This window comes from Berghia stephanieae, chromosome 4 (assembly GCF_034508935.2).
Source record: "Berghia stephanieae isolate SIO BIC M18660-M18661 chromosome 4, UCSD_Bste_1.3, whole genome shotgun sequence".
In the NCBI taxonomy this organism is placed as follows: Eukaryota; Metazoa; Mollusca; class Gastropoda; order Nudibranchia; family Aeolidiidae; genus Berghia; species Berghia stephanieae.
In genome coordinates, this window is record NC_088363.1 from 12,104,673 (window position 1) to 12,127,172 (window position 22,500).

At 38.5% G+C, this 22,500-nt stretch overlaps 1 protein-coding gene across 2 annotated transcripts in view; it reads right to left on the reverse strand.

Moving 5' to 3' along the window:
• Positions 1–22,500, reverse strand: part of LOC144970031 (glycine receptor subunit alpha-2-like) — a 190,755-nt gene that overhangs the window by 95,545 nt on the left and 72,710 nt on the right. The window lies entirely within an intron of this gene.

Sequence of the window (22,500 nt, forward strand, 5' to 3'; positions counted from 1 at the left end):
AGTGTATAAAAAATCTTGTGTTAGTTGGGTGTGAAGTTTTGGGGAAAATCTTGAAAATGGCTGGTTGGAGAGGGTAAAAACAAAGAACAAAATATCAATACAGGGAAAGTGTTGAGCTCTTTCAAACCCAACTGTCTCGTGACCACCATTTTGTTTTTAAACTCGATTTGATTCTTGTTCATTCAGACATAACCCGGATTGAAGCAAGGGAGGTTAGTCGGACATTGGATCAAATTATTTCTAAAAACGTTCCTCTTGCATAAACAACGATGGGTAAGCGTGATGGAACGATTGACCAACAAACCACAGAACACTGACTGGGGTGTGAAGGTGACCCAGATATTAATTCGTTACAACAAAGAAGACTACATAACAACAAGAAATCAAGTGAGTAGGAAAGTGCCAGAAGAATATAGAATTAAATTTTTCTTGAAATATTATGTTGTACAAAAGAAATCAGAATGGTTATAATTGTTGGTTGTATCGTAACGAATGTGACGATTTTCCTATGGTTGGTAAGGAGAGGGTTAACAGCGTTGTCCCTTTCCCCCAAAAAATGCAATATCGCCTAACAGGCGTCATGTCTCGTTCTACATGTTAAGTATTGCTGTTGGCTAAGGACCCTTTGTAAAGCGCTTTGAGCACGTTTTGTAGATATTGCTCTATATAAAAGCTGATGATTTTCAAAAATAGACATTACTGAAACATTTTTTAGACGAGCGATCAGGGACACGTCCGGAATTCCAAAAAGAAAGATTGTAAGAATATAATATTCTTCTGCTGCTTCTATTAACCACAATATGTTCTTTATACCTATAAATATTGATATGTGACCGATTAACGATGTGGTAAGCAGACAAGTTAAATAGATCATATTGCCATATTCCTTTCAATATTACATGACGTAACTATGGTACTCGGGTCGGCCATGCAATATTACCATTTCCTTATTCATAGATTTTATTACAAATGCGAATCAGGAGTAATTATACGATTTTTGACCGAAATAGGTAACTTATTGACCTCGTTGACTGTCTCTCGGTTTTCAGGTCAGCATAATTAATTCCTAATGTCGGTCCAAAACCGTATTATATCTTCTCGCCACTCTTACTTCTTTATATTTCATACTAATCTATCCATTTAACCCTTTCATCATTATATTTTAATCACACAGACATCGTAATCTGTTACAGGTTTTGTTTAGATGTGTTTGTAGGTCGGATAACCAACGGCAAAAGGATTCAATAGTCTGATGTCACGTCCTCTCAGCAACGAATGCAGCTTGGTTCTAAATATATAAAAATCGGTACTTTTTATTCTTCATGCTGGTCAGAACCTTTTCACATTTCATGTGATCAGAATGTATAAAAGTCAAAACATGATCAGATTTATAAGTTTTTTCTCCTCTGAATACACTTTTATGCTTGCCATAGAAGTATTTCATAAGGGCGTCAGTTACTAAGTTGCTATGCGTCAGGAAGTGACGTCACCACTGTTGACCGCTATTATGAGCTTGATTTAGCATTGTTGTAATGGGGAATAGTCTAGGTGAGTATGAACGTATTTTCATGACAACAATGGGCCCACAACGTTTGGGTCATCAGACCTGTAAATATGTACACGTCGATTCCAGCCATTTCATATATTATTATTTTATTATGTGTGTGGCTATGTGGTCTTGTGGTATGACACTCGCTTTTGGATCGGAACGTCCTGGATTCGAACCTCTATTGGTGCATAGTTGATACCTTGGAAAAGACTCTTTACTCACATTATCTCATCGTATGCAGGTGTTAAAACGAGTACCTGGCCGTTAACAGCGTTGTCTCTGTCCGAAAAATATGTAATATCGCCTAACAGGCGTCATGCCACAACTACATGTTACATGTTGCTATTGGCTAGGGACCCCTTGTAAAGCGCTTTGAGCACGTTTAGTGGATATTGCGCTTCATAAAAGCTCGTTATTTCTAAATCATGTGACCCAGTGTCTCAAAACGGATTTTGTGTTGGAGGGTTATGGAACTTGAAAATTGAATATATATTCAAGATGTAAGAAGCTGTCGTAAAGTTTTTGTATTTTATTGGATAGAAGTGTAATATCGCCCAACAGGCGTCATGTTTCCTACATGTTGAATGGGCTGTTGGTTAGGGAGCCCCTGTAAAGCGCTTTGAGCACGATTCGTTGATGTTGAACAATACAAATCTTCAAGTCTTTCTGTGGGGCTATGTCGTCTTATGATATGGCACTCGCCTTTGGATCGGAAATCCAGGGCTCAAGTCCCGCTCTGAGAGCGGCGAATAGTTGATTCATCTTTACTTACATTCCCTCATCGTACTCAGGTGTGAAATGAGTACCTGTCCGCTAACATTTATTTTGTCTCTGTCGGAATAAGATGTAACATCGCCTCACAAGCGCCATGATTTGTTCTGCATGTTAAGCGTTGCATGCTGTTGGCTTAGAACTCCCTGTAAAGCGTTTTGCGCATTTAGTGGATATTGTGTTATATAAATGCTCCAGATTAGACCCAATATGTCGTCCATAAAGTGGATAAACCCAAAAAATATTATGTCTTATTTTTTTCTGATTAAATTAGGCCGCCAATTGGGTTAAAGCTCTCGCTAAACAAACAAAAAAACACCAATCAGGCTATCAACGTTAAGGTTACACACAATTTTGTGTGTTGGTACATTTCATAACCTGACGGTAGCGTGTGATTATTACCACCAATAAAATGCCAAAAAAGAAAAGTACAACAAAAAACAAAACAAAACAAAAACAAAACAAGAAAAAAGATATCGCCAGGCTTTTAAACTGAAGAATGACACGTCATGCACTGTACGCAGGATTGACTGTTCTAAAATCAAAGGGCTCTTCAAAATCAACAACATTGAACGCAATCAATGCTAACAACAACAACAACAAATGTCTTAATACAGAATTAATTTAATGAATAAATTAATGACAATCAATGCATACACAATGACTCACAATGCATCACGTCACGTGTCTATAAACCAGTCAAGCATACAATTAAGATGGGCATTGATTGAAATCAACGTGCACCAATTTGCAGATCTGATAAACCAATTCCTTTTATGGGCTCATTGTTGTAATGTAAATCTCAAAATATGACGCAAAATATTGGCTATTATTACTAAGTTAAACTTGATCTATAAGTGGGTTCGGATGTCAGACCTGCATATAGGTACATGTGGCTCCAAACCCAATTCTCTCTTCCCCTCGCCCCCATCCCCCCCCCCCCCCCTTACACATCTGGATATTTGATATTCATAGTCGGATTAGCTCCATTTTCCTACTTATAATTCAAAATGTCAAATTGACACCAAATGAAATGTCTTTTTAAAAAATCATTGTTATTGCTTTTAAAAAAAAATTACATTACGCCCTTCCGTCACGGCATCAATAGATATCGTCGCCAAGACATTCCACGAAGGAATATAGATAATCCGTCAAACAAGATTCTGATGTTAACAGGAATCACCCATGTTGTCCAAAGTGAGAAAATTAGGAGTAAATATTCTTGCTAAAGGAAAAAAAAAACGAAAGTGCATGAAGCGGGGCTCGAACCCGGGACCTTCCGTGTGACAGTGGAATTGTCATATCATACAGTTTACACATACCCCTTTGGTTGTGGGAGTACACTGTATTTGACTATAGCTTAATAGAATAACTATTACCACTGTTATTTAATAAGTTGTTTTTTTTTTTCTGGGCAATCATCCGGTTTTACTAAAAAACATATTATGCGTTAGCCGCGGTGCAGCGCCGCAAATTGAGCTAGGGCGAGGTGACTTGCTTAAGGCCACACAGCAGTGCCGCGTCGGGTGATCGAACTCGGTACCTTTCGGATACGAAGCAAAGACCGTACCGCTGAGACACCCTGCCCCATATGATTATGGTTTGAATTCAAATTCCAAAGTCTGTTGAATAATCTACAGAAATCCGTCTGTTTTTATCTCTCTCATTTTTCATACAATTTAATATACAAACGACAACAGATATTTTGAATCACTCTATAGTATGATCGAAATAATTCAATGAGCGCTAATTGCCTAAATGGCGGTCAAAAACAATTGCTAAAAATCTTGGTGACGTCATCTTCATTCATAATCTGTTCTATTTTTCTACTTTAGTAATTACTTTTTCTATAAAATATCATTGAAATTATTGAGAAAGAAAAAAGGATAAATGCATATTCCAAAAGAGACTTAGGCTATATAACCAATTTTAAATATATTTATTAAAACCCGCTTTATTTTAACACACGGCTGCCCAAAGAGTCACGTGACTTAAGACTTAAGACATTTTGAATACAACAGGGAAATGAGTGCTGCATTGCAGTCTAGAGGTTCAAGAGTCACGTCCCAACATTTCGATACAGAAGACTCAACCACCAACACTAGAGATTTTGAGTACACCAGTGAATTGAGTGGTACCTGGCAGTCTAGAGAGTTCAAGAGTCACGTCCCAACATTTCGATACAGAAGACTCAACCACCAACACTAGAGATTTTGAGTACACCAGTGAATTGAGTGGTACCTGGCAGTCTAGAGAGTTCAAGAGTCACGTCCCAACATTTCGATACAGAAGACTCAACCACCAACACTAGAGATTTTGAGATACACCAGTGAATTGAGTGGTACCTGGCAGTCTAGAGAGTTCAAGGTCACGTCCCAACATTTCGATACAGAAGACTCAACCATCAACACTAGAGATTTTGATACACCATGAATTGAGTGGTACCTGGCAGTCTAGAGAGTTCAAGAGTCACGTCCCAACATTTCGATACAGAAGACCCAACCATCAACGCTAGAGATTTTGATACACCAGTGAATTGAGTGGTACCTGGCAGTCTAGAGAGTTCAAGAGTCACGTCCCAACATTTCGATACAGAAGACTCAACCATCAACACTAGAGATTTTGATACACTAGTGAATTGAGTGGTACCTGGCAGTCTAGAGAGTTCAAGAGTCACGTCCCAACATTTCGATACAGAAGACTCAACCACCAACACTAGAGATTTTGATACACCAGTGAATTGAGTGGTACCTGGCAGTCTAGAGAGTTCAAGAGTCACGTCTCAATATTTCGATACAGAAGACTCAACCACCAACACTAGAGATTTTGAGTACACCAGTGAATTGAGTGGTACCTGGCAGTCTAGAGAGTTCAAGAGTCACGTCCCAACATTTCGATACAGAAGACTCAACCACCAACACTAGAGATTTTGAGTACACCAGTGAATTGAGTGGTACCTGGCAGTCTAGAGAGTTCAAGAGTCACGTCCCAATATTTCGATACAGAAGACTCAACCACCAACACTAGAGATTTTGAGTACACCAGTGAATTGAGTGGTACCTGGCAGTCTAGAGAGTTCAAGAGTCACGTCCCAACATTTCGATACAGAAGACCCAACCATCAACACTAGAGATTTTGATACACCAGTGAATTGAGTGGTACCTGGCAGTCTAGAGAGTTCAAGAGTCACGTCCCAACATTTCGATACAGAAGACTCAACCACCAACACTAGAGATTTTGAGTACACCAGTGAATTGAGTGGGACCTGGCAGTCTAGAGAGTTCAAGAGTCACGTCCCAACATTTCGATACAGAAGACTCAACCATCAACGCTACCGATTTTGATACACCAGTGAATTGAGTGGTACCTGGCAGTCTAGAGAGTTCAAGAGTCACGTCCCAATATTTCGATACAGAAGACTCAACCACCAACACTAGAGATTTTGAGTACACCAGTGAATTGAGTGGTTCCTGGCAGTCTAGAGAGTTCAAGAGTCACGTCCCAACATTTCGATACAGAAGACTCAACCATCAACACTAGAGATTTTGAGTACACCAGTGAATTGAGTGGTACCTGGCAGTCTAGAGAGTTCAAGAGTCACGTCCCAACATTTCGATACAGAAGACTCAACCACCAACACTAGAGATTTTGAGTACACCAGTGAATTGAGTGGTACCTGGCAGTCTAGAGAGTTCAAGAGTCACGTCCCAACATTTCGATACAGAAGACTCAACCACCAACACTAGAGATTTTGATACACCAGTGAATTGAGTGGTACCTGCAGTCTAGAGAGTTCAAGAGTCACGTCTCAATATTTCGATACAGAAGACTCAACCACCAACACTAGAGATTTTGATACACCAGTGAATTGAGTGGTACCTGGCAGTCTAGAGAGTTCAAGAGTCACGTCTCAACATTTCGATACAGAAGACTCAACCATCAACACTAGAGATTTTGATACACCAGTGAATTGAGTGGTACCTGGCAGTCTAGAGAGTTCAAGAGTCACGTCCCAATATTTCGATACAGAAGACTCAACCATCAACACTAGAGATTTTGAGTACACCAGTGAATTGAGTGGTCCTGGCAGTCTAGAGAGTTCAAGAGTCACGTCCCAACATTTCGATACAGAAGACTCAACCACCAACGCTAGAGATTTTGATACACCAGTGAATTGAGTGGTACCTGGCAGTCTAGAGAGTTCAAGAGTCACGTCTCAAATTTCGATACAGAAGACTCAACCATCAACGCTAGAGATTTTGATACACCAGTGAATTGAGTGGTACCTGGCAGTCTAGAGAGTTCAAGAGTCACGTCCCAACATTTCGATACAGAAGACTCAACCACAACACTAGAGATTTTGATACACCAGTGAATTGAGTGGTACTGCAGTCTAGAGAGTTCAAGAGTCACGTCCCAACATTTCGATACAGAAGACTAAACCACCAACACTAGAGATTTTGAGTACACCAGTGAATTGAGTGGTACTGGCAGTCTAGAGAGTTCAAGAGTCACGTCCCAACATTTCGATACAGAAGACTCAACCATCAACACTAGAGATTTTGATACACCAGTGAATTGAGTGGTACCTGGCAGTCTAGAGAGTTCAAGAGTCACGTCTCAATATTTCGATACAGAAGACCCAACCATTAACGTACGATTTTGATACACCAGTGAATTGAGTGGTACCTGGCAGTCTAGAGAGTTCAAGAGTCACGTCCCAACATTTCGATACAGAAGACTCAACCATCAACACTAGAGATTTTGATACACCAGTGAATTGAGTGGTACCTGGCAGTCTAGAGAGTTCAAGAGTCACGTCTCAATATTTCGATACAGAAGACCCAACCATCAACGCTAGAGATTTTGATACACCAGTGAATTGAGTGGTACCTGGCAGTCTAGAGAGTTCAAGAGTCACGTCCCAACATTTCGATACAGAAGACCAACCATCAACGCTAGAGATTTTGATACACCAGTGAATTGAGTGGTACCTGGCAGTCTAGAGAGTTCAAGAGTCACGTCCCAACATTTCGATACAGAAGACTCAACCACCAACACTAGAGATTTTGAGTACACCAGTGAATTGAGTGGTACCTGGCAGTCTAGAGAGTTCAAGAGTCACGTCCCAACATTTCGATACAGAAGACTCACCATCAACACTAGAGATTTTGATACACCAGTGAATTGAGTGATACCTGGCAGTCTAGAGAGTTCAAGAGTCACGTCCCAACATTTCGATACAGAAGACTCAACCACCAACACTAGAGATTTTGATACACCAGTGAATTGAGTGGTACCTGGCAGTCTAGAGAGTTCAAGAGTCACGTCCCAAAATTTCGATACAGAAGACCCAACCATCAACGCTAGAGATTTTGATACACCAGTGAATTGAGTGGTACCTGGCAGTCTAGAGAGTTCAAGAGTCACGTCTCAATATTTCGATACAGAGACTCAACCATCAACACTAGAGATTTTGATACACCAGTGAATTGAGTGGTGCCTGGCAGTCTAGAGAGTTCAAGAGTCACGTCCCAACATTTCGATACAGAAGACTCAACCACCAACGCTAGAGATTTTGATACACCAGTGAATTGAGTGGTACCTGGCAGTCTAGAGAGTTCAAGAGTCACGTCTCAATATTTCGATACAGAAGACTCAGCCATCAACGCTAGAGATTTTGATACACCAGTGAATTGAGTGGTACCTGGCAGTCTAGAGAGTTCAAGAGTCACGTCCCAACATTTCGATACAGAAGACTCAACCACCAACACTAGAGATTTTGAGTACACCAGTGAATTGAGTGGTACCTGGCAGTCTAGAGAGTTCAAGAGTCACGTCCCAACATTTCGATACAGAAGACTCAACCACCAACACTAGAGATTTTGAGTACACCAGTGAATTGAGTGGTACCTGGCAGTCTAGAGAGTTCAAGAGTCACGTCCCAACATTTCGATACAGAAGACTCAACCATCAACACTAGAGATTTTGATACACCAGTGAATTGAGTGGTACCTGGCAGTCTAGAGAGTTCAAGAGTCACGTCTCAATATTTCGATACAGAAGACCCAACCATTAACGTTACCGATTTTGATACACCAGTGAATTGAGTGGTACCTGGCAGTCTAGAGAGTTCAAGAGTCACGTCCCAACATTTCGATACAGAAGACTCAACCATCAACACTAGAGATTTTGATACACCAGTGAATTGAGTGGTACCTGGCAGTCTAGAGAGTTCAAGAGTCACGTCTCAATATTTCGATACAGAAGACCCAACCATCAACGCTAGAGATTTTGATACACCAGTGAATTGAGTGGTACCTGGCAGTCTAGAGAGTTCAAGAGTCACGTCCCAATATTTCGATACAGAAGACTCAACCATCAACACTAGAGATTTTGATACACCAGTGAATTGAGTAGTACATTGCAGTCTAGAGAGTTCAAGAGTCACGTCTCAATATTTCGATACAGAAGACTCAACCACCAACACTAGAGATTTTGATACACCAGTGAATTGAGTGGTACCTGGCAGTCTAGAGAGTTCAAGAGTCACGTCTCAATATTTCGATACAGAAGACTCAACCATTAACGCTACCGATTTTGATACACCAGTGAATTGAGTGGTACCTGGCAGTCTAGAGAGTTCAAGAGTCACGTCCCAACATTTCGATACAGAAGACTCAACCATCAACACTAGAGATTTTGATACACCAGTGAATTGAGTGGTACCTGGCAGTCTAGAGAGTTCAAGAGTCACGTCCCAACATTTCGATACAGAAGACCCAACCATCAACACTAGAGATTTTGATACACCAGTGAATTGAGTGGTACCTGGCAGTCTAGAGAGTTCAAGAGTCACGTCCCAACATTTCGATACAGAAGACCCAACCATCAACGCTAGAGATTTTGATACACCAGTGAATTGAGTGGTACCTGGCAGTCTAGAGAGTTCAAGAGTCACGTCCCAACATTTCGATACAGAAGACTCAACCATCAACACTAGAGATTTTGAGTACACCAGTGAATTGAGTGGTACCTGGCAGTCTAGAGAGTTCAAGAGTCACGTCCCAACATTTCGATACAGAAGACCCAACCATTAACGTTACCGATTTTGATACACCAGTGAATTGAGTGGTACCTGGCAGTCTAGAGAGTTCAAGAGTCACGTCTCAATATTTCGATACAGAAGACCCAACCATTAACGTTACCGATTTTGAGTACACCAGTGAATTGAGTGGTACCTGGCAGTCTAGAGAGTTCAAAAGTCACGTCCCAATATTTCGATACAGAAGACTCAACCATTAACGTTACCGATTTTGAGTACACCAGTGAATTGAGTGGTACCTGGCAGTCTAGAGAGTTCAAGAGTCACGTCTCAATATTTCGATACAGAAGACCCAACCATTAACGTTACCGATTTTGAGTACACCAGTGAATTGAGTAGTACATTGCAGTCCAGAAAGTTCAAGAGCCACGTCCCAACATTTCGACACAGAAGACTCAACCATCAACGCTACCGATTTTGATACACCCGGGAATTGAGTGGTGCATGGCAGTCTAGAGAGTTCAATGGTCACGTCCCAACACTTCATTGCTGAAGACCCATCTATTGTCACTAGAAATTTTGAGTACGCCAGGGAATTGAGTGGTACATGGCAGTCCAGAAAGTTCAAGAGTTACGTCCTAATTCTTCGACACAGAAGACTCAACCACAACTCTAGAGATGTGAGTACAGCAAAGAATTGAGTGCTACATAGCAGTCTAGAGAGTTCAAGGGTCACGTCCTAACACTTCATTACAGAAAACCCAAACACCAACGCTAGAGATTTGAGTACACCAAAGAATTGAGTGGCGTTGCATAATACCATCATTCCCTTACCGATTTTATATCATTAATTCACCCAATCCTTTACATGTCAGGTTTGACACAACTCGAATCACATTAATCAGTGGCCCATCGTCTCAAAATGGTAATAAGTCGTAGTGACTTAGACGTTTTAAATCGAAGTTTTAGTGAGAAACAAGAAATATGGTTTAATTTTACAGTGTATGTTGATGACTGTAGACATAGTGTCTTAATCACAGCCTTACTAGTCTAGTCATTGTGGATATGGAATCACTTTTTGTAGAAATGCCAGCTTGAAATGTCATAAAATTTGTAGTTTCCAAGGGGAAAAAAAATAAAAATTCACATTAAATAGCTTTATAAATAAATAATTTGCTCTCAGCATGATCCAAAATGCTCCAAAGACCTGAATATAGGTTCTGAGGAACTAAATTTTGTTTTTCAGCAAGATTTATCAAGTCAAAGAGGTGAATACAGTCCTGTAGTTGGAGCCAAAAATTCGTATTTCTACCAGTTTTTCATAGTACTAGGTAGGTCTCCTTTTTGACATCTGGTCTATCCCAACATATAACAGTTTTGAACCGACGGGGATGTTATTGTTTTCGGAAAAAATCTTGACAGCCCACGGGATCGATCTTGATTCCTTTGTGTGTGAAGCGGGTGCTCTACCAACTGACACGAATAATAAGACCCCTAACCCTCTCCTTACCAACCGTTGGAGAATCCTGACATTCGTGACATTCATTCCTTGTCATCCAAAATACGTTTTTGAAATAGGAAAGTTTGGAATTAAGGTTATGTGGTCTCGGCGGTCTACCTAATCTTGTGGCATTACACTCGCTTTCAGATCGGAAGGTCCTGGGTTCGACCCTCGCTCGGTGCATAGTTGAGTTCTTGGAAAAGACTCTTTACTCAAATTTTCTCACCGTACTCAAGTGTGAAATGAATACGTGGTCGTTAACAGCGTTGTCTTTGTTGGAAAAAATTGCAATATCTCTTGACAGGCGTCATGTCTCATTCTTTAAGTTACGTGTTGCTGTTGATCAGGTACTCTTTGTAAAGCCCTTTGGTGGGTATTGCACTATATAAAAGCTCAAGAAAGCTAAAAAATTTCAAAGGACACATTCTCTTCGTAAAAACGCTTTGAGAACTAAATCTATGATACTGTGTAGTAAATAAATGGAGAGTGTAATGAGTAAAGGAATTTATTCTCGCCGTGAAAGGGTTAAAGACAAAAAATAAAAGCCAATCGATCTATATCAATTATGAATCAAATCGAAGACAAGTCGGTGAAGCGACAATTAACTGTAACCGTTGGTTGATTGATTCACTGTGTCAGGCCTTTTACGTTTTAGTAGCCAGATACTTTTAATTGGCCAAATGGTGTCGCTAAATCAAAAAAATGGCGGAAACTTGCCAGTCGCTAGTCATTGGGTCCTAGTTTTAGTTTGTTATTTTTTTTTTTAATTTTGTGTTGGTTTTTGTTTTATTGTTGTTTTGTTTTGTTTGTTTGGTTTTTTTTTTTTGTTTTTGCGTTAGTTGTGTTTTTATTCTTTTACATAACAAAAACACAACAAAAATTTCCTTTTTGGATGAATATAGAAAGAGAAAAAAAGTAGAGAGAGAGAGAGAGAGAGAGAGAGAGAGAGAGAGAGAAACAGAGACAGAGAGAGAGACAGAGAGAGAGAGAGACAGAGAGAGAGAGAGAGATGGATAGAAAAAGAAATAGAAAACCCAGGGAAATAAAACTCAGACAGACAGACAGACAGAATGTAAATAGTTTAGGTCCTATCCTTGGCGATTATTATCTTAGCCAATCAGTAACGCTTACGTAAGCCATCCACATAATTATTGTGTTGTCTGATAGACCGTGAATGTCGCAGCTTCCCCAGGCTTTACTCTCTAATCCCCTCCAAATCCGTCACAAATACTCGTGACGTAGCGCCCACGCATCGCTCTGCTGGGGATGGGGGGGGGGGGGGGACCGATGTTCACCTCCCAAACAAGTTTCTGGACCGACAGATAATTTGTGTTTGTCTTGTGAAACAAAACAAAAATCAAGATATTTCGTTTCATCACTTTACCGGCGAAGGGGAAACCATCAAACAAGTTTAAAAGGTTAAATATCTCGGTGGAACCATCATGAACGACGCTAGAGATTTTGCAGGAATAAAACAAAGAATTGCAATCGCTAAAAACACCTTCCGCAATCTAAAAATGGTCATCTCTGCTACCAATTTAGTGGCAGCGTGGCTCAGCGGTTCGGTCTTTGCTTCGTATCCGAAAGGTACCGAGTTCGATCACCCGCCGCGGCACTGTGTGGCCTAGAGCAAGTCACCTCGCCCTAGCTCACTTTACGGCGCTGCTATGTAGCTGACGCCTGGGTTATTCCAGTCTTCCCTTGGAATAGACCATAAAGACAAATTTCCCCATGGGGATGAATAAAGGGAATTTAATTTAACTTTTTTATTATTTTGATATTAAATTAAACACGAAACTTAATGGTGATCAAAACTTTCTCTCGTCTCTTCTCTACTCGTGTGAAAAGCTGGACTCTAGACAAGGAACGTCAAAACTGAATAGAAGCTTTCGAAATGTTGTTGTACAGACGATAGGTAAACATCAAATGGTCAAAAAGAATAACAAAAGAAAAAATAAAGTTTTGCATAGAATTGGGAAACCCATACAGATTTTGAAAACCATCAGAAAAAGACAAATGGATGTCTTGGCCATGTATGGCGAAGAGGGGACATTGAAAGCCTAGGACTACGCGGCTACGTAGAAGGAAAAAGATCTCAGAGGACGTGGACGTCAGAGGTTAACGCTCGTGACCAGTTTGAGGCTGTCAAAGAGCAACATCGCTGTCAACTCCGAGTACATGAGGCAGGCAGGGGAAAGGTCGTAGCTGAGGCATATGGCGGCAACGTGCAACAAGCGCAAGACCAACGGATAAGTAACTAAGTATTTGTGAGTAGCTCTGGGTTCAATCCGTAGGTTGAATTGCATAGCGTACAATTCGTTTACTTATTTCCAGGTCTGATAATCTCTCTTCCTCCCCCCCCCCCCCCCCCCCTCTCTCTCTCTCTCTCTCTCTCTCTCCTCTCTCTCTCTCATCTCTCTCTTCTCTCTATCTCTCTCTTTCTTTCTTGCTCTTTCTCTCTCTCTCTTCTTCTCTCTCTTCTCTCTCTCTTTATTTCTTTCTCTTCTCTTTCTCTCTCTCTCCTTCTCTCTCTCTCGTTCTCTCTCTTCGCTCTCTCGCTCTCTCTCTTTCTTTCTTTTTCTTTCTCTCTCTCTATGCTCTCTGCTCTCTCTCCTCTCTCTCTTCTCTCTCTCTCTTTATTCTTTCTCTTTCTCTCTTCCTTCTCTCTCTCTCGTTCTCTCTCTTCTCTCTCTCGCTCTCTCTCTTTCTTTCTTTTTTTTCTCTCTCTCTCTTGTGCTCTGCTCTCTCTCTCTCTCTCTCTCTCTCTCTCTCTCTCTCTCTCTCTCTCTCCATCGGCCTTCTATCGATAAACACAAAAGCAAAAACACACACAGTTTAAAGTGTTTTGTTTGTCCTGACTTCCCATTTACAAAGACATTTTGTTTTTGTTTCAAGGAATATAAATTCGTTTGACCTTTGAGTAACTATTGATCTTTATCAATTTTCAACGTCTTTTGTTTGGAAAATGTTGTCAAATCGGCGTGATCAATAATGAAGAACGGACAACAAAGATACAATTGATTTCATCTAACGACCACGATTCCCCCATTTTGTCAACAGAGAATGGAATGTTGAATATTTAATCAGAATAAACGACTTAGAACGAGGCAAAAATGCTCTTTGAAGTGATTTGAAAAGTAGTGAACAAAAAGGAATAGAAAAACTTTGAAAAATAATAAAATATCAGAAATGAAGCGTTTCAGGATCAAAACCCTCCTTCAGCCAATAACAAAGTAATTAAAACTTTAAGGCACCACAGAAAGCTCGTCAAAAAAACAAATCTTAAACCTGGGACTTCGCATTTGGGAAAAAAGATTGCCAGCACAAAATGAAGTTAGCTAATTAACCACTAGATTTTGACCAATCAAAAAGCCGGATTTGTGACATGAGACACTCTTAAACCTGCTCGGACAATCAGTATAGAATAAAGGAACTTTGCTATTTGTTATTGTTTTTGGACCACTTGTGATGTGATTAGTTCTCACACTAGATTCGCTCAAACAGACGATAAACGTTAACTTCTTCCTTACCGACAATATTCACGATATTTCCGGAAATGGTACTCCTACCCAACACAAAACTTGCCTTTTTACACTCAAATTCATTAGAAATACATACATACTAGATAGATATACATATTTTTGTGTAGCATAACCAGCTTTATAAGACAAAGATTTTTCATAACATTTTGTGATGTACAAATCAAATCTGATTCAGAACATGCTCATCGTATCGTAAAATGTGACGGTTTTGGTAGGGAGAGGGTGAAAAGTTACACAGTTGTCTGTACGATTGAAGATTGATCAGGAGTGTTCACTTAGTGAACATTATCCTCAAACGCATACCATTGATGGTAAAACCGTTCAGTTTGCTTAGTTTAGCATTAACTACAATTTCAGCTTGTTGATATACGGAGTAAGGCGCAATATAAAAACCATATATTATTATTATTATTATATATTAGTAGTAGTAGTAGTAGTAGTAGTAGTAGTAGTAGTAGTAGTAGTAGTATTAGTAGTAGTAGTAGTAGTAGTATTAGTAGTAGTTGTTGTTGTTGTTATAGTAGTAGTAGTAGTAGTAGTAGTAGTAGTAGTAGTAGTAGTAGTAGTAGTAGTAGTAGAAGTAGTAGTAGTAGTAGTAGTAGTAGTAGTAGTAGTAGTAGTATAGTAGTAGTAGTAGTAGTAGTAGTAGTAGTATGTAGTAGTAGTAGTATTGATTATTATTATTATTATTATTATTATTATTATTATTATTATTATTATTATTATTATTATCATCATCATCATCATTATCATTTAAATCCGGACGACTGTCCAAGGACCGTTGAAATGTTTCCTTCCACTTGGAGTATATTTGTATTCTTTCTCTATTAAAACTGTTTTTGTTTAAATATGATTTTGTCCTATACATTTAGCAATTGGCTAGCTAATAACTGGGACCCCCGTGGTGTAAATGGTTTCCCAATTAGGCGGTTTCATTCTTATTCATAAACAATCATTTAATGTTTCCCCAAATGATTATCGATATCATTTGCATATGTGCAATAACATTTAAGTTTTTATGTCATTCTTTTAAAGAGAGAAAGTGGGAGAGGAAGAGAGAGAGAGAGAGAGAGAGAGAGAGAGAGAGAAAGAGAGAGAGAGATAAAGAGAGAGAGATAGATAGAGAGAGAGAGAGGGGAGAGAGAGAGAGAGAGAGAGAGAGAGAGAGAGAGAGAGGCGATTACCCGAATAATAATTACCTTTCCTTTTCATATCGATTCATTCTCGATATCAACTATCAAAACTTGACATTAAAATTGTTTCATGTGCGTGCATTCGTTTGGAAAAGCGGTTAAAATTCGGCGGATAAAATTTCGAGAAATGAAAACTGAAATAACTAATTTTATACTTTTAACTGGAATTGAGAAAAAAGATGCGATATTTAAAATGCAGTTTTTATTTGTAAATATTCAATTATATAATTATATTTTTGTCTTTTCGCAATTTGAGTCTCCGATAGTTTAGCTGGTAAAGAACTCGCCTCACACGAAAAAGGACCGAGACCTATTCTAGGTGAAATAGAGGTTTTTAATTCTGGGTAGCTGGGTCTGTTAGATTTGGCAGAAAGTACGTGGCGACAGACCAACGTCTTATCCGAGTGGTAAGAAGCGATTGCGACTGTTCGTTTAATGACATAGAATCCGGCATTAACTCCATATTAATTTATGTTGCTCAGAAATTCTACATTTCAGCGTTAATAAGTAATTTTTAATAAGCGTCTATACAGTGAAATATCCACTAAACGTGCTAAAAGCGCTTTATAAGGGCTCCCAAGCCAACAGCAACACTTAACATGTAGGACGAGACACGACGCCTGTTTGGCGATTTTACATCTTTTTTTCAGACTGAGACAACGCGGTTAATCTTAACATTTATACATGTGCTCATTTTACACTTGAGTACGGTGAGAGAATGTGAGTAAATAGTCTTTTACAAGAACTTAATTATGCGCCGCTAAGAGCAGGATTCGAACCCAGGACCTTCCGAACCTAAGGCGATTGTCGTACCACTAGACCACATAACCGCACAAATATAACTCTGGCAAAACTAATGATGATGAGGATGATGATGATGATGATGGTGATGATGATGATGATGATGATGATGATGATGATGATGATGATGACGATGATAATTTAGATGATCGCAGTGATGATGACGATAATGATGACGTAGTTTGGTAACTATAGTAACATCTCCAGAGACAAAAACAAGGAACCCCCTGACAGTCAGATTGAAAGCAACAGGCCGTATAATCCCAGGAGTCATCCGGCGGCCAAAATCAAAAATCCTTAATTGTTAATTTGTTCTCGGTGTCTTCTTGTCTTCTGTCTTGTCGAATGGTCGCCTTGATTTCATCCTGGTATATAATAGGGTTTAACAGTCGTGGCGCCACTTCCTTCGTAATGACGCACAGTAACTGGTTCTAAACTATCGGAACAACATCGGACGCCATTATCTATCTCCACCGGCGTCTTTATGAAATACTTCTCCGACAACCATAAAACTGGATCCAGAGGAGAAATCATTATAAAATCTGATCTTGTTTTGACTTTTATACATTCTGATCACATGACATGTGAAAAAGTTCTAGCCAGCATGAAGACTAAATAGTACTGATTTTCTTTGTTTAGAACAAATATGTTAGTTGCTGGGCGGACGCGACATCAGACTATTGAATCCTGTTGTAACTGCAATCGTCAATTTATATTTTTGCTGGCGCGGTTCGCTTTCATTCCAACCCAAAAATGAGACCCGTCACTTGAAAACAACGGTGTTCTGATTAGATGGCCTAGACTGTTTGTCCAGAAATGTGATGAGACTTTTGCGGAGAATTCTTTTTGTTGTTTTTGTTTTATTTAGTTTTGTTTTGTTTTATTCTTGTCAGGTTTCTTTTTTAGTTTGTTTTGCTCTTATTTTTGATATTGTTTTGTATTGTGTGAGTGTGTTTTTTGTTGTTGTTGTTTTGTTTGTTTTGGTTTTGTCTTGTTTTTGTTTTGATTTGATTTGTTTCGTGGTGGGTTTTGTTTGTTCTTTTTCCGTACGTTTTCAATCGTAGTTTATTATATTAAAATAAATCAATCAATAACATTTCCCCATATTCATCCCATATGGGAAATTTGTCTCTAGGGTTTATTCAAAGGAAAGACTGGAATAAACCCAGACGTCAGCCGCAGTGCAGCGCCGCAAATTGAGATAGAGGGAGGTGGTGACTTGCTCCAAGCCACACAGCGCAGTGGCAGGTGATCGAACTCGGTACCTTCGGGTGCGAAGTAAAGACCATACCGCTGAGCCTCGCCGCCCATTTTGGTACAGAGTTTATATTAGTTGTATTCATTTCGATTTGGAAGGTCTGATTATTAGAACCCTGTAAATAATGAGAAAATTTATCACATAGAAGAAACTGGATATTGTTGTTAAAGGGTTGCACCAGTCAGGTCAATACCCTAAAACAGTGTGGGGAATTCCCCAAAGTAGTCGGTGTATTTTGTTTGGTGACAGGGATAGTAGATTGGAGATCTCTCCTGGGGCCAGGGAAATAGTTTTATTAAATGGTTGGTGACTATTATAAAACAATGCTGTTTTCTCCATTGTGGGACATTTTTATCTTCTTCTTCTTCTTCTTCTTCTTCTTCTTCTTCTTCTTCTTCTTCTTCTTCTTCTTCTTCTTATTATTCTTCTTCTTCTTCTTCTTCTTCTTCTTCTTCTTCTTCTTCTTCTTCTTCTTCTTCTTCTTCTTCTTCTTCTTCTTCTTCTTCTTCTTCTTCTTCTTCTTCTTCTTCTTCTTCTTCTTCTTCTTTCCCTTCTACTGCTATCTACTCTTCTACTACTACTACTAACTACTATTACTACTACTACTACTACTACTACTACTACTACTACTACTACTACTACTACTACTACTACTATACTACTACTACTACTACTACTACTACTACTACTTGTCGTGTGCATTCTAACTTCTTTTGTGCTATATTTGTTAAGCTTCGCTCCTCAAAAAATGGTCTTTTGTTTCTAGCAACTTCAAGTGCGAGTGTTTGTATGTGTTGACAAATCATAAAGGACGCAACAACTGTGTTGTAACGTGACTTGATTTATCGCTCTGGCAATTAAATCGAGAGTTCCAAATAGAAATCAAAACTACACAAAATCGAAAGCGGATGTGGTATTATTTGAATCTCTTGTTTTGGACATGTACAAAGACCAGCACAAATTCGCCGATTCATCCAACGCCCCATAGACATGACAACGAAGAGGAGATTTCCGTGGGTTAACCATTTGTTATTACTGTGTCATACCGGAAGTGGCTCTTTTCGTTTGATGAATAGGAAGGATCGACGGTATCAATACACCCTTCTTGACTGATGATTAGCTAAACGAGGCGATATCTTTCGCTATTTTCCCTTGCCTCGATTCAAAGTCAATCTACTTTTTCAACAAATATTTATAGTTATTGACTTATATCTACAAAATCATCATTAGGGTATTGACCTGACCAGACTAGATCGGCATGAACCATTTATAGATACAAATACATTCTGTGGTACCCCTTTAGACAAGTTCCAACCAGTTTCACCTAGTTTCATAAACGAGTTGATAAAAAAGCCCCCATTAAATCCTGCGACCTTGATCCCCTACCAGCACAGCTTTTGGCCAGCTCCATCGATACATTATTACCATCCATTACATCAATCATGAATACATCCATACTGACTGGCGAAGTTCCATCGTGCTTTAAAGGTGCCCTCGTCAAACCACTTCTGAAGAAACCATCACTGGACCACAATATATTAAACAATTATCGTCCTGTATCAAATTTACCTTTTTTGTCAAAACTTTTGGAGAAGGTAGTTCTTACACAATTAACATCTCATCTTAAGAACAACAGTTTGGAACAACCCTTTCAGTCAGCCTACAAACATCAACACAGTACTGAAACGGCGCTTCTTAAAATCCTTAATGACTTGTTATGTAATGCTGATGCTAACAATATCAATGTATTATGCCTTTTAGATCTTTCAGCTGCCTTTGACAGCATTGACCATGACATTTTGTTAAGAAGACTAGAAAATACGTTCGGCATAAAAGGAATTGCCCTGAAATGGTTTACATCATATTTACAGGATCGATGGCAGACTGTCGTGGTGAATGGTGTTCAGTCAGAACAAGTTTTACTAAATTTTGGAGTGCCACAGGGCTCTGTTCTTGGCCCTGTCCTTTTTACTGTATATATGCAGCCCCTTTCTAGTGTGATATCCAGATTCAATCTGAGTTATCATTTTTATGCAGATGATACGCAAATATATGATTCAGCACCTCTTAGTAATTTACAGTTCTTAATACAACGAATTACGAGCTGTTTTAATGAGATTAAATCTTGGATGTACCACAATAAGTTAAAATTAAATGATAGTAAAACTGAGATTTTAATGTGTGGAAGGCCGAGTATCCTTAAACAGGCAAATAAATCACCTATTACTCTCGGAAATAGCAAAATAAATTTTCAAATAAAGCAAAAAACCTTGGCGTCATCATTGATAAAGATCTTTCCATGACAAGCCATGTGAATAACACCATACAATCTATGTACATAGAAATGAAAAAAATAAGCAAAATTCGTAATTTAATACCGAAGCATATAACAGAACTTTTTATTAATTCCCTGGTTTTATCTAAATTGGACTATTGTAACTCCCTTTGGGCGAATTTAGCTAAAGACAAAATTATCAAACTTCAGGTTGCTCAAAATAACGCCGCCAGGCTCATTGTAAGCAATAACAAAAAATAACCGTCAGCAACTCTTCTTCTCCGTGAGTTACATTGGCTTCCTGTGGAAAAAAGAGTTACCTATAAGATTTGTACTGTTGTCTACAAATCCCTGAGCACGAACAGTCCCTCCTATATTAAAGACCTTCTAAACATATATGTCCCCAATAGAAACTTGAGGTCAAGCAATGACCAATCAATCCTTGTCAAACCAAAGCCATTGCATAAAATAGGTGAACAGTCTTTTCAATTTTCGGCCCCCCATTTTTGGAACTCTCTCCCGTCACGCGTGAGATGCTCGGATTCGTTGACAACGTTCAAATCTCGCTTAAAGTTTTATCTTTTTACGTCATAATGTTGCAATATTATTTTCATATTTTGTTGTTGTTAAATTGAATTCGTATCACGTTTCCTTCACACTTGTCTCACTGTAATATGTTTTGTTTTATATCACTGTAAAGTGCTTAGAGCCTGTGACAACGGGGTAAAGCGCTATATAAATGTCATCTATTATTATTATTATTATTATTATTATTATTATTATTATTAATTATTATATTATTATTATTATTATTATTATTATTATTATTATTATTATTATGGTTCATACTTGTTGTGTTTATAACTGCATTAATCGAGCTTCGATTGGTAGGGGCCGTAGTTTTCATAGATAAGCACAAAGTGAAGGAAATGATAATCAATATTTCTTGTAAAAATATCGTTATCGCTGCTTTTGCATAAAATGGTGGAAGTAACTTCGCAACTGTTGACAATTAAGAGCTTGTTTTTATTTGCCATAAAATAAATATTTTGTTATTTCGACACAAAAAAAAATATTTTTCGTGACAATTATTATAAATCTAGTTAATCTAACTTAGTGTTGAAAAAGGATAAAGTAGTCTGGATTTTATAAGCCTAAAGTGAACGATTAACATTGAGATAAAGATTTATACCATTGCAACTCTACAACTTCGCGAAGTCCCAGGTTTGAGAGATTTTTTGCCGAGATGAGGGTCATTTAAAATGATCGATAATTAAAGGACATGTTTTCTGGCCAAATTTTAAAATATTATGGGTTTTTTCCAGAGTACGGCAGTTTTACCATCCATAGTGACATCACAGACATTTATCCGGACTCACAGTTAGGAACAAAGGTGTGATGTCAAAATAAAAAACTGGTTCCAATCTCGTTAGAAATGTAAAAATATTCCTCCTGAGGACCGGGTCACATGCCTTGTGTAATTGATTATCTGGCTTCAGAGTGATGGTAACGTATTTTCTAGTGTAAATATATTATTATGCTGATCGTCAATAAAGATCATCCATCCTCCCTTTACGTCCCGTAATCCTTAGAATATCTGTCTATACATCCTGCTACTCAAATAGTTATGTCACCTTATGATTCAATCTGCCGCTTATTCATTATTCGTCTTCCTTCGAAGGACTGGTCACATATACACACGTCCATGTAGTTTGGAACCGGAAGAGTAGAAGATGTGACGTTACGACTTCTCTGTCTATTGAGAAAATGAAGTTGACGTCACTTGGGTCTTTTGTTATTGTTTTTTTTTTTGTTTTGTTTTTTTTTTTTGCCATACGCATTAATGATTAATTCTCACTAAACTGTATTATCCAGACTATAAACGTTTAAGGTTACACATCGTTTTGTGTGTTGGTACGTTATACTTCCGGATGGCAATGTTGTGAGCTTCTTAGCCAAGCGCATACTATCCATAATTAGTTTTGCTCATATTATTTTGACATTTCATAAAACTGCTGATCAAGATTTGAGAATTAACCAAATCAAAAATAACTGACATTTTCCATTACAATCTCTACCGTCTGTTATCCTTCACATTATATAATAATATAAAATAAATTTTAGGATTTATTTGCCTTATCTCCCCTTTCTAAAGCCTTTTTTATCAAACTGACAAGGGACACAACCCCCGATTTCTTTGTTTAATTATTAATTCGTTTATTCGTGGGACTTGGGCAATAAAAGTTATCAAACCTTAAATAATTCAAATGTGTTATCGTCCATTAAAACCTTTTCCAGTCCCCGTGGGGTCCCAGTCATTGATTCTATGACAGATGAATAAAAATGCTTGAATCCCTGGGGAAGATTCTGGGAGAGTTTTATCTAAATGGTTTATGACAGCCCCTGTTGATGGTTGTCGAAGGTTTAGTTTTGAATTTCATTCATTTTTGGAACAAAAACAACATTAAACATTAACCCTTTTGGTAACTAATTTTTTTCCATTGTTTTTTTTTTTTTTTACTGCTTTACTTAAAGGCGTTACCGTTTTTCTCTCAAAATCAGTGA